The following is a 10,740-nucleotide window of genomic DNA, read 5'->3' on the forward strand; positions in this document are numbered from 1 at the left end:
AGGCAGCTGAAACTGAGAAGTGAGATGAGTACTCTCTCCTCCTGAAACAGCTGACCAGGGGCAGCCTTCTGCAAAGGAAAATGCTAAAGATTCCACTTTATTCATTCATTCATTCATTCATTCATGCATTCCATCATCATTCCCATCATCATCATCACCATCTCTGTATGTTAATTGGATGCCCTAGAAAATGTTATGCGAGGCACATTCCAGATGAGAAAAGATTATAGACACCTTTAGTTTGGAACATGTAGATTATCAGAGTTAGGCCTGGGCTTTGGGGATCATCAAATCCACCTCTCTTGTCTCATACTAAATGCAATGAAGAAAACAATTTGCTCAAACCCACAGAGAAAGTAGTGGACAAGGGAGCAGAATTTAGGTCTTCTCACCTGCAGTTCAGAGATGTTTCCATTACACTCTTCCCAGAAACATACTAGCTTTGAAAACATGTGCAGACTGCTGTGGGTAACAGCTCAGCTTCTGGGTCAGACAGCTGGGTGAGAATGTGGGCTACCAGCTCTGGGCCTTAAGATGGTAAATCTTTCAAAGTGAATCTTTCTTTGCTTATCTGTAGAAAAACAGGGTTATTATGTGGATGAAATGAGGTAAGTGCATGGAAATTGAGCATATGCTTCAACAAATTTTAACTACTGCTATTACTGTTGCTATACCTTTAGAGCCCAGTGTAGACTGTGTTCATGATGATAAACATGTAAGGATGAATGTCAACTCTGTCCTCCCCTATAATCTCCATGGGCAGCCCATTCCAAGATAAAAACTCTCACTCCCCCTCAGGTAAGAGGACTGTGAAGATAGAAGGGAAATGGTGGAGCTCTGTCTGAACTTTCCACAGACGCGGCTGTCCGCATTTGGAATGAGCCAAGGGCTTCGCCAGTGCCGAGCGCATCATTGGCACTCGGAAAGTTAGCCGTCGTTGTTGTTTGGTATTATTTCTGGGAAGGAGGGAGCTCTTTGTTACTGCAGAGGTTCGAGCGTAAGACTGGCTTACCTGTTGTAAAGGAGATTCATGGATCAGATGGAGGTTGGCCAAGATGAGGTCTGAGTTCCGTGAATTTTCTTTTTAATGTTTGTGTAGCTGAACAGAACCTGTTTGTCTTGCTCTTCCCAGAGTTCTGAAACAGCCCATCACTCTGGTGCTGTTTTATGTGGACTCCGGAGCAGATAAAACGATGAAAATTCAAAAGAAACATAATTATTTATGAACACTGGCTTTCCTTTCCCGCAACAGGGCTTTACTTATGAACCCCATCGGGTCACAGAGTGGAGACTATACGCTTTTACCCCAAATTTAATTTTGAAGCTCCCTTCCATCACCTATTCTTCCCACTTCATTCATTCATTCATTCATTCATTCATTATTGAAGTTTAATTTACAAACGACCAAATGACACATCATAAGTGCTCAGTTCAATGAGTTTTGGTAATTGGATACACCCATGTAGCATCCACTGAAAACAAGACACAGAAGTTTATCACCCCAGAAAGTTCCCTCTTGCTCTTTTTCATTCAGTCCCTCAATCTAGGCAAGTCTGGCTCAGTTACCCTAGATTTGTTTTAGGTTTCACACAATTTTGTATCAGGCTCCTTTTGTTAAACATGTTTTTTTGGAATTCATCCACATTGTTTATGTATCAATAGTTCATTCCTTTTTACTGAATACTACTCCAGTGTATGAATGTACTATAACTTATCCATTTTCCCCTAATGGATATTTGATTTTTTTTCAGTTTTTGGGTATTATGATTATTCTCATATATTTTTCTGAGCCCCATTGCATTTACATTTCAATTATAAAACATAAAACAGCTCAGAGAATAATACAGGTATTCATGTACCACTACCCATATTTAGTAAAAGTTAACATTTTGCCATATTCTGTTTTTTAAAAGAACAATTACAGATTTAGTTGAAACCCACCTTGTATTTCTCCTTACTCCTGTTCCTTTCTCGTACTTCAGAAGTAACAGCTTTGCTGAAGTTGGTTTGAATCCATTCTGTGTTTTTTCATGTTTAATAACATGTAAGATGGATGGATATGTCTTCATGCAATATGCTGGATGCTTGGTGGGCCCTTTCCCCCTGGAAGTTATCTTATTTTGAGAAGTTTCTCTTGGATTATTTATCTGAGAATTTCCTCTCGTCAGTTTCCTCTGCTCTCTCTTTCTGAAACTCCTAAATTTAGATATTGGACCTCCCGGATTGGTACTCTTATTTTATTTTCTGTCCTATGCTTTTTTTCTTTGTCTCTTTTTTTCAATTTTTAAAAAGAAAATTTTTCACCTGAGGATATGTTTACTGAATTTAGAGAGAGAGGGAGGAGAGAGAGAAAGAGAAACATTGATGTGAGAAAGAAACATCGATTGTTTGCTTCCTATATATGCCCTGACTGGGGATGGAGCTGGCAATCTAGGTATGTGCCCTGACTGTGAATCAAACCACAATCTTTTTTTGGGGGGGGGGGGCACGGTGTATGAGATGACACTCCAACCAACTGAGCCACCTGACCAGGAAGATTCCTCTTATTAGAATCACCAAGAATGTTACTTTCTTAGGGCAGAATCTTCCAGTAGGTTTTAGTCTCTTTACAGATGAAGAAATGTAGGATCCGAATGTTAAATAATGTCCTCAGGTTGACGTAGGGAGTAAGAGGCAGAACTGGAAGGCGAACCCGGCTCTGGCTGACTTTGGGCCCGCACACCTCCCCTGCCCTACACAGTGTCTGTGGCGGGGCCTCTACCTCCAGAAAGAGCTGCACTGGATGCGCTCCATGTCCTCTTCTGCATGGGACAGAGGCTGTGCACGGGCCACTCACCAGGGAACAAGCATCATCTTCATAGTTATTACCAAAAAATCTTGTTAAAGGTCAAAATGGGTGCTGGATGCTATAACCTGGAATCGATTTTCAAGCCCCAAAGTGAGGGCGTCTGAAAGTAGGAGTAAGTCATCACTGACTTGGGAAGTTAGCCGAAGGGTAAGTCTTAAGACAGGTTTCTTCATCTCGTGTGCAGACTGGCTGATTTCGTTTACTGCTTCTCGTACAGCATTCATACACCAGATCAAACATAAAAATGTGTTTTCAGAATATAAGTCAAGGGCATAGTTCCTACAGAATCTGGGATCACTGGGATGTGCACACATGCGTGTACGGCCACACACACACACACACATCTGGCATGGGCAAGTACACACACCACACTGCCACGTTCTGTGATGAGCAAGCAGTCCCTGGAAGCAAGGGTGCCTCCAGGGGAGCAGTAAGGGCATGGGCCACTTATACCCAGCAGGGGTCTTGGGGAGCCTGCCCGCCTTGAACTGAGTCCCCGTGGGGCAGTCTTTCCAGAGATTCATACAGGGGCCTGGGGACATAGTTCCATCAGGTCTGCCCAACACATGGCCTGGTCTTGGGCTGGTGAAGAAGGCTGGCAGAAATGCCTACCTCACAGCCCCTAGGCAGAGTTCTGTGCTCTGTTTGGGCCCCTGGCCAGCAGTCCTCTGTCAGAGATGCTTTCTTAGGTCAAAGGGAAAGCATTGTTGCTGCTCTGTGGCCAGGCAAACAAGCAGCTGGCTTTGAAGTCCCAGGGGAATTGCTCAGGCTGGAGTTGGGAGGCTGGGGAGAGGCCTGCAAGCCTCCCCCAAGCCTGGCTGTGTTTGTTAACTGGGCCAATCAGCCCGGTCCTGGGGTGTTTGATGTCTCCAGAGAAGCAGGAGGAGGGAGGCAGGCTGTGGGGGCTTTTGAGGGACATCTTTCAGCTCTGGCTGAGCCCACAGTCCCACCTAGGAGCAGAGTGCAGACCAGGCTGAGTCCAGAAAAGCCTGGGACAGGGATGCAGCAGAAGGAAACACCTAGTGCCCTCCCTTCAAGGTGGCCTCCTGGGGTGTGGTCCAGGGCAAACTGCAGGTGTGCTGTTTCCCTTGGGCACCTGTTTTTATCACATGGCATCAGGTAAGAATAGATGTCAAGGGAAGACTGGAAGGCGGGGAGAGGCATCCAAAGGCGGCACTGGTGCCTTTAGCAGCCGTGGGCCTGAGGTTCCCACTTGCAGAGTTCCTCCTTCCCTCCTCATGCTCCACCAGCTGCCCCCCTGCTTCCCGGCTCCCTGCCTCCTGCACACACCTGCCCTCCCCTCTCACCCACCAGCAAAGCAGTTTGCCTTTCTCCAGGGACAGCTCTGCTGTGTGTCTGAGTCGGAAGCTACAGGTAGACCAGAGATACTGCTCCCTTCCCCCCAGCAATAAAATGTACTTGGTGAGGAACACCGAGGGTCAGGGAGAAACTTCTAGAGAACAGAAGCCTGGGTAAGACAATGCTTCCCACTGGGCTGGCTCTCTGGGCTTGCCTCAGGATGTCACTACATTCCAAAGCATGTTTGTGACCTTTCGGGCCTGGCCATAGGGAATTAGGTAGGAAATAGAGCATTATAATTAACCGGTTCAATGTCCCATACAATATTAGCCATGAACAGCTCCGCATGCCTCTCTCCACCCCCCTCACTCCTAAACTCCTTTATCTGCTACAACCAAGTGTACGCATTTCTACTAGGTTTCACCGCCCCCAGCACTGTTCTGTAGTCCGTCCTGACCTGCCCACTCCCCTATCCCTGACATGTTGCGATTGAGAAAGAGCCTAGTTACGATAAGACCTTGAAATAGGGAGTTATAAATCCTTCCAGGACAGCCGCTCTATCTCAGTGCTAATGCTTACGGTGCCACCAAAAGGAGACTCACCTGGTTGTGACCCATCCCCTCTTACTCCTTGGAGTTCACTGCTCCTCCTCTGCAAACATGGGACAATGGGCAAATGGAGTTACCTGTCTCAACAGGTGCTAGCCTGGCCTCACTTTCCTACAGGGTGATAGGGAGGTCACCCTTCAGCCCACCCACTCTGGACATTCCTGTGATTGTAAAACCACCCCCACCCCATTGAAGCTGATCCTCCTGTTGGCCCCCCATGACTTCAGCTGTGGGAGGCTGAGCCCATCTCAATGGCTTTAGAAGGCCTTACTTTATCTACTGAGTCCCCTGGCTATCGGGCAGGCATCACCTACATTGTCTGGGAGGGCCCTGGTGCCGCCTCTGAGCTTTCCTCTGTCATGCAATGGGTACGTCCCATACTAACCTTCCCTACTAAGCATGAGCCCCTTGAGGGAAGAGTTTGTTTCTTATTCTTCATTGAACCCCTCTGCCTAGCAGACTGCACAGAACATAAATATTTAGCAAAAGACTTATGTGAATGCTGGCATACTCATCCCTGGCAAGTATTTTTAGGGGTGTCCTCTGTGCAGTGATTCTGCTAAGTGGTAGGAGGTACAAAGGTGAATTAATTAGACATCTCTCCTACTCTCAGGGGCTTACACTGCAGTCAGGGAGACCAGAGAAGCTGCATTTGTCAGGACATCAGAGGAAGCACTGGTCAGAGTAAACTTACTGCATATATGCCCAGAGACAGATGGTCATTTACTGCTCATCTCCGGGTGTTCCAGAATAGAGCTGTTAACTTGCCCTATTGTGGCTCAGTGGCCTGGTCTCCAAAGTATGAATAAAAGTAAATATATATATATAGTCTCTACTTGGAAAGAATTTCCCAACCCTTTGGCCTTGGAAACAGCCTTGGGGGTCAAGTAAAAATTGCCACCACTGTTTCCCAAGTGGAACTGCACTTGTTAGCAGTGCCCATGCTGTTTGGTTGGGTTGCCTGTGGATTTGAGTCCAGAGCTGCTACTGCCCTCAAGAGAGATAGAGGCATTTCCTGGCTGGTGTGGCTCGGTAGATTGAGTACCAGCCTGCAAACTAAAGGGTCGCTGGTTCGATTCCCAGTCAGGGCACGTGCCTGGGTTGCAGGCTAGGCTCCCAGTAGGGGGTGCTTGAGAGGCAACCACACATTGGTATTTCTCTTTTTCCCTCCTTTCTCCTCTGTATAAAAATAAATAAAATCTTTAAAAAGAGATGGGGGGAATCTGTCTCGAGCTCAGTTCATCCCAACACACCTTCACTGAGTGCCTCATCTGTGCTGAGTGTTGCACTGGCCATCAGGAATAGAGAAAATTATAACAGGGCCACAGGTCTTTCTCTAGGATGGGGCACTTACATCTCAGAGTACCTGGGAGAAGGACAGCAAGTTGATCTCTTGGGGTCCCAGGGTCAGCCCAGATGATGGAGGAGCTGCTGCTTTCTAGGTGAGACCAATGCCATGGTCTCATCAAGAGGGCCTTCACTGCATGGCCAGGGTCTAGCAGCATGCATGGCCAATGCGGGCGCTGTTGATGGTGATCTTTTTCTGCATGGATCTTTTAAGTGAGCGCTTCTCAAACTTTTCTACTTAAGTACCATTCAGAGTTGTCAAGGGGCCTAGGATTTAAGATCACTGCAAACAGGAAATTTCTTTGAAACTCCATATTTTATCTTAAAAATGCTTGTAAATTTTGTATTTTCTACCATGATCTATCGATTTGCTTTCATATAAAAAGACAGTTAGAATTACTTGTCTCTGAATAAAATTGATGCTCCAGGAGTAAAATTTCTCCTGTGGCTTCTTATAGTCCTGGTTCACTGTCCTATGGGTTTGAGAAGCATGCCTTTACATCAGACCCAATACATGCACCACACTCGGGGTACCACCTCAAAGGAGGCCTCTAACACGTTTGCATGGAAAACATCCTTAATCCCAAAACACTCCCTTGGGTCTGTCCTAGGCTGCCCTGGCCACACCCTCTTCTAGTCTGAGCCCAGGGACCATCGCTGCACGTCTGGGCTGATCCTGGCCCCTCCAGCAAGATCTGGATATCAGATGGCCAGTAACACTATTTCCCAAACCCCTGGGGGCAGTGGCTCTAGGCACTTTGCCGTCTCCTTCACAGGGAAGGGGCCTGGAAAGGGGCTGCAATGAGCCTGAGATCCTGAGGGCATTTGAAAGCAAGGAATAGAGTGGGTGCTGACTGAACTAGTTATCTAAAGTGTCCTTGGCTGTTTTGTCCTTGCAAATGGTCTCGAGGGAAGCCAATAACACAAGCTTAGATGGGGCAAGCCCAGGGCCTTCTGCCACTTACTGCTCCTGCCCTTTTATCTTCTGCCCAAAAGCCTAACTACACAGTTAGTAGGTCCTGAACTAAGTTTCGGGGCCATGGTGAATTGCCTGCAACAACTCACAGAAAGGTGGAAAAAAAAAAACCCAACAACCATAAAATTAGAGCCCTCTCCAAGTTCCCCTTACCTGCCCAACTGCCCCCAGAGACAATGCATCAAACCTTAAATATGCAAACACACTCAAGAATGAGGAGATTTAGGGTTTCAATGAATCCCCACATTCAAGCTGTGACATTAATCAGCATGATTCTTCCTCACTTCACAGATACAGAACCTAAGACCTTAGACAGGTGAAGCAGCCCACTGAAGCTCACCTGGCCAGGAAGGGACCGGGGTGGGGTTTACAGAGGAGGTGGGGAAGAGTAGCGCCGGGGGTGTGACTTGATTCTGCTGAACCGTGCCAGGCTGGAGGCCTCCAGTCACTCGCCAGACAGACCCCCACAGTTCTGGAGACTCTGGCCACCACCCTTTGTCTTCCCTCCTCATGGTGTGTGCAGATCGGATGGCTCTCGTGTTAGAAAGCCTGGACTCTAGAACTCAGCTAAGAGCTGTGGGACAATGGAAACGTGGGCTTTGGAATGCATCCAAACAACCCACAGCCCTGCCCCCTCCTCCTCAAAGACTGACCAGTGACCCCTAAACCACTGACTGGATTGCTCCTAAGAAACCTAGCATGGCTTTGGCAACTGCCTGCCAAAGGAGTGTCACCCTTTTCCACCCTGCACCTTTGGAGTACCTTCATCTGTGGCTATACTGCGAAATAAAGGAAAATTCAGCCAAATTTGGAATAAGATATACAGCTAACTATGTTTACATTCACCTTCCTTTGACATTAAGGCCTCCAGGAGGGTCACTGACAAGTCTGTGAGGTCTGCTGATTCCATTGCGAGTGAGGAATGTGTTTATTCCTCCAAGGAGCAAAGATCCCCATTCAAAGTGACGTTGCCACATTGTGTAACCAGGAACACGGGTTGTTTCTGATGTAAACAGGTGGCCAAGGCCAGACCTGCCAGGATCCTGCTCTCCTTTTCCCAGAGGTGTTTCTTATGAATGGTTGTGCCCAGTGAAGCAATTTCCTGCCCTGTAAACTTCTGCCCAGCAAACCACATCTCCTATCCAGTGCTGCCTGGCTCTGGGTCGTAAAACAATGCTCCAGAGCCCAATCAGAGCCCAATCAAGAGTCCTTGAGTAACAGGAAAATTACCTTCCACCTGCGGACGGATGTAATGACACTTTGCAAACTAGTGGCTTTGCAGTTTGTGAATGTAAACATCACATGCCTCACTCCACACCTTACTCTTGCTCATCTGAGGTGTGGGGGCCACGTACTTGCTTCTTAGGCCCCGGTTCACTCCTTGGAGGCACTGGCTGGCTAGTGACCCGTTACCTTGACCTGAGAACCCTGTAGCCTGGAGAACATATTTCACTGTGTCAGATCACGATTTACAGAGCCAGAGTGAAGGAAGGTCAGGCAAGGTCTTCGGTGTGCAGAAGACAGCAAGATGTGGGCTGAAACACTACCAGGAGTGCACTGATTTGGACCCTCACTTTGCATTTTGTGGCCCTTCAGCCTAAAATGTCTCCTCATCTGCTTGTCAAACTGCCACTCATTCTTCATGATGGAGTTCAAGTGGCTTCCAAGAAAACTTTGCTGATTTCTACCCAAATAGAATTTCCTCTATTGTCCTATCACTCTACCTTCTGACACCTACACACTGCACTGCAATCACTTATTTTAAAAAGATTTTTATTTATTAATTTTTAGAGAGAGGGGAAGGGAGTGAGAAAAAGAGAGAGAAACATCGATGTGTGAGAGAAACATTAACCAGTTGCCTCTCACATGAGCCACAACTGGGGACTAGGCCCTCAACCCAGGCATGTGGCCTAACTGGGCACCGAACTGGCGATCTTTCACCTCGAGGGACAACTTGTGGGATGACACTCAGCCAACTGACCCAGGCTGGTCATGGCTGCAGTGCAATCACTTATTAATTTATCTGTCTCCCCAGCCAGGTCTGGGACCTCCTGCAGGGCATCTAAATCCCCAGCACCCAGTACAGTGTGGGTCTCAAAGTCCGTGCGCAAAACAGGTTTCTTGAATGAATGAGTAAATGGGCATCTATTATGTGTCTTAGATGCTTTGCAGTTTGAAAATGCAGAAAAAGTACAGTCAAAGGAGTGAAGACCTGGGTCAGGCTGGCAAAGAGAAGCATAACTTAAGGTTTCTTGTTCTTGAGAAGTTTGCAATCTGGTCATCTTTCTGTGGGTGGTGGGAATATTTGCAGATGAGGTATAGAGATCAAACCTGCAACTGTATGGAAATGGGTTTTCTTGTAGTTGTTGCTATTCTTTATTGAGTGGCAACTCAGAAGCCAGAATGGGTTCTGAGCTGGTCTATCTAATCCTTATACTACACTAGCCATAAAGCATTATGTAGGGCCTCCATTTTATCTCTCCCCTTTCTCCTTATCCACATTCATAAAGGGGAAATACATAATAAACAATGACTTCTTCCTTCTTTTGAAGCTTGGGAGGCCCCAGAGAGTGGTGGTGGTGTTAGGTATGCATTTCCAGAGATGAAACTAGTAAACTCCATGACATATATACACACATTCATTCAAAAAAGAATATTAACCGAGTGCCCAATATGTACCAGGTACTAGGTGCTGGAGACAAACAGTAAATGCAACATCAAGTCCCTGCTCTCCCGGAACTTACATCTAGCTGCGGGGAGACATTTGGTGACCATGGGGGTGGGCCATCATGTTCTCCCATGTTGTAGTCCCAGACGGACTGGGTGCTAATCACTAACACTTATTGAGCATTTTCTTATGTAGCAGGCAAAGGGCTTTATGTACCCTGTTTCTCATTTCATCCTCTTTAGGAAACAGACTCAGAAATGTTAAGTAGCTTTCCCAAGATCACACAGCTAATAAGAGGCAGAGCCAGGATTTGAACCCAGATTTGCCTGACCCCCTCAGCCGGGGCTCTTACCCACAATTCTATACAGTAGCAGTAAATATTTACTAGATGAACAAAGGGGTGGATGAATGGTTAACCCTAATGACAGCAGCAGCCTGTTGTTTTGTCTCCATGATACAAATATGAGCAACATGTTTAAGTTTTTCACGTATCGAGTCAAGCTTCTCCAAAAGGTAGCTCCAGGTGAAAGTAGATTTCATAAAGATTAAGAAACAATCATCTTTCTCGTGACCACCCATGTTTCTTATACAAGGTGAGACAACCTATTTTACCAATGTCATGATGAATTGTAATTGGAAAGATGGTATAAAAGAAATGATCCCCTTAAGTTCTGTTTTCATCATGTGTGGTCAAATGTCCGTATTAGGCTCCATATTAGTCTCCATATGTGATGACCCTAATCCTTGGAAGCTGTAAATGTCACCTTAAAAGAAAAGAGTCTTTGTAGATGTGATTAAGGAAGAGCATCCTAGATAATTCAGGTGGGCCCTAACTGTAATCACAGGTGTCCTTATGAGGAGGAGGAAGAGGCAGATTTGTTAGAGAAGAGGAAGCAATGTGACCCTGGAGCCAGGGACGGGAGTGAAGTGGTCACCAGCAGAAGCTGGAGGAAGCAAGGAACAGATCCTCCTCTATAACCTCTGGGGAGACAGC

This window comes from Phyllostomus discolor, chromosome 8, assembly GCF_004126475.2.
Source record: "Phyllostomus discolor isolate MPI-MPIP mPhyDis1 chromosome 8, mPhyDis1.pri.v3, whole genome shotgun sequence".
NCBI classification, from domain to species: domain Eukaryota; kingdom Metazoa; phylum Chordata; class Mammalia; order Chiroptera; family Phyllostomidae; genus Phyllostomus; species Phyllostomus discolor.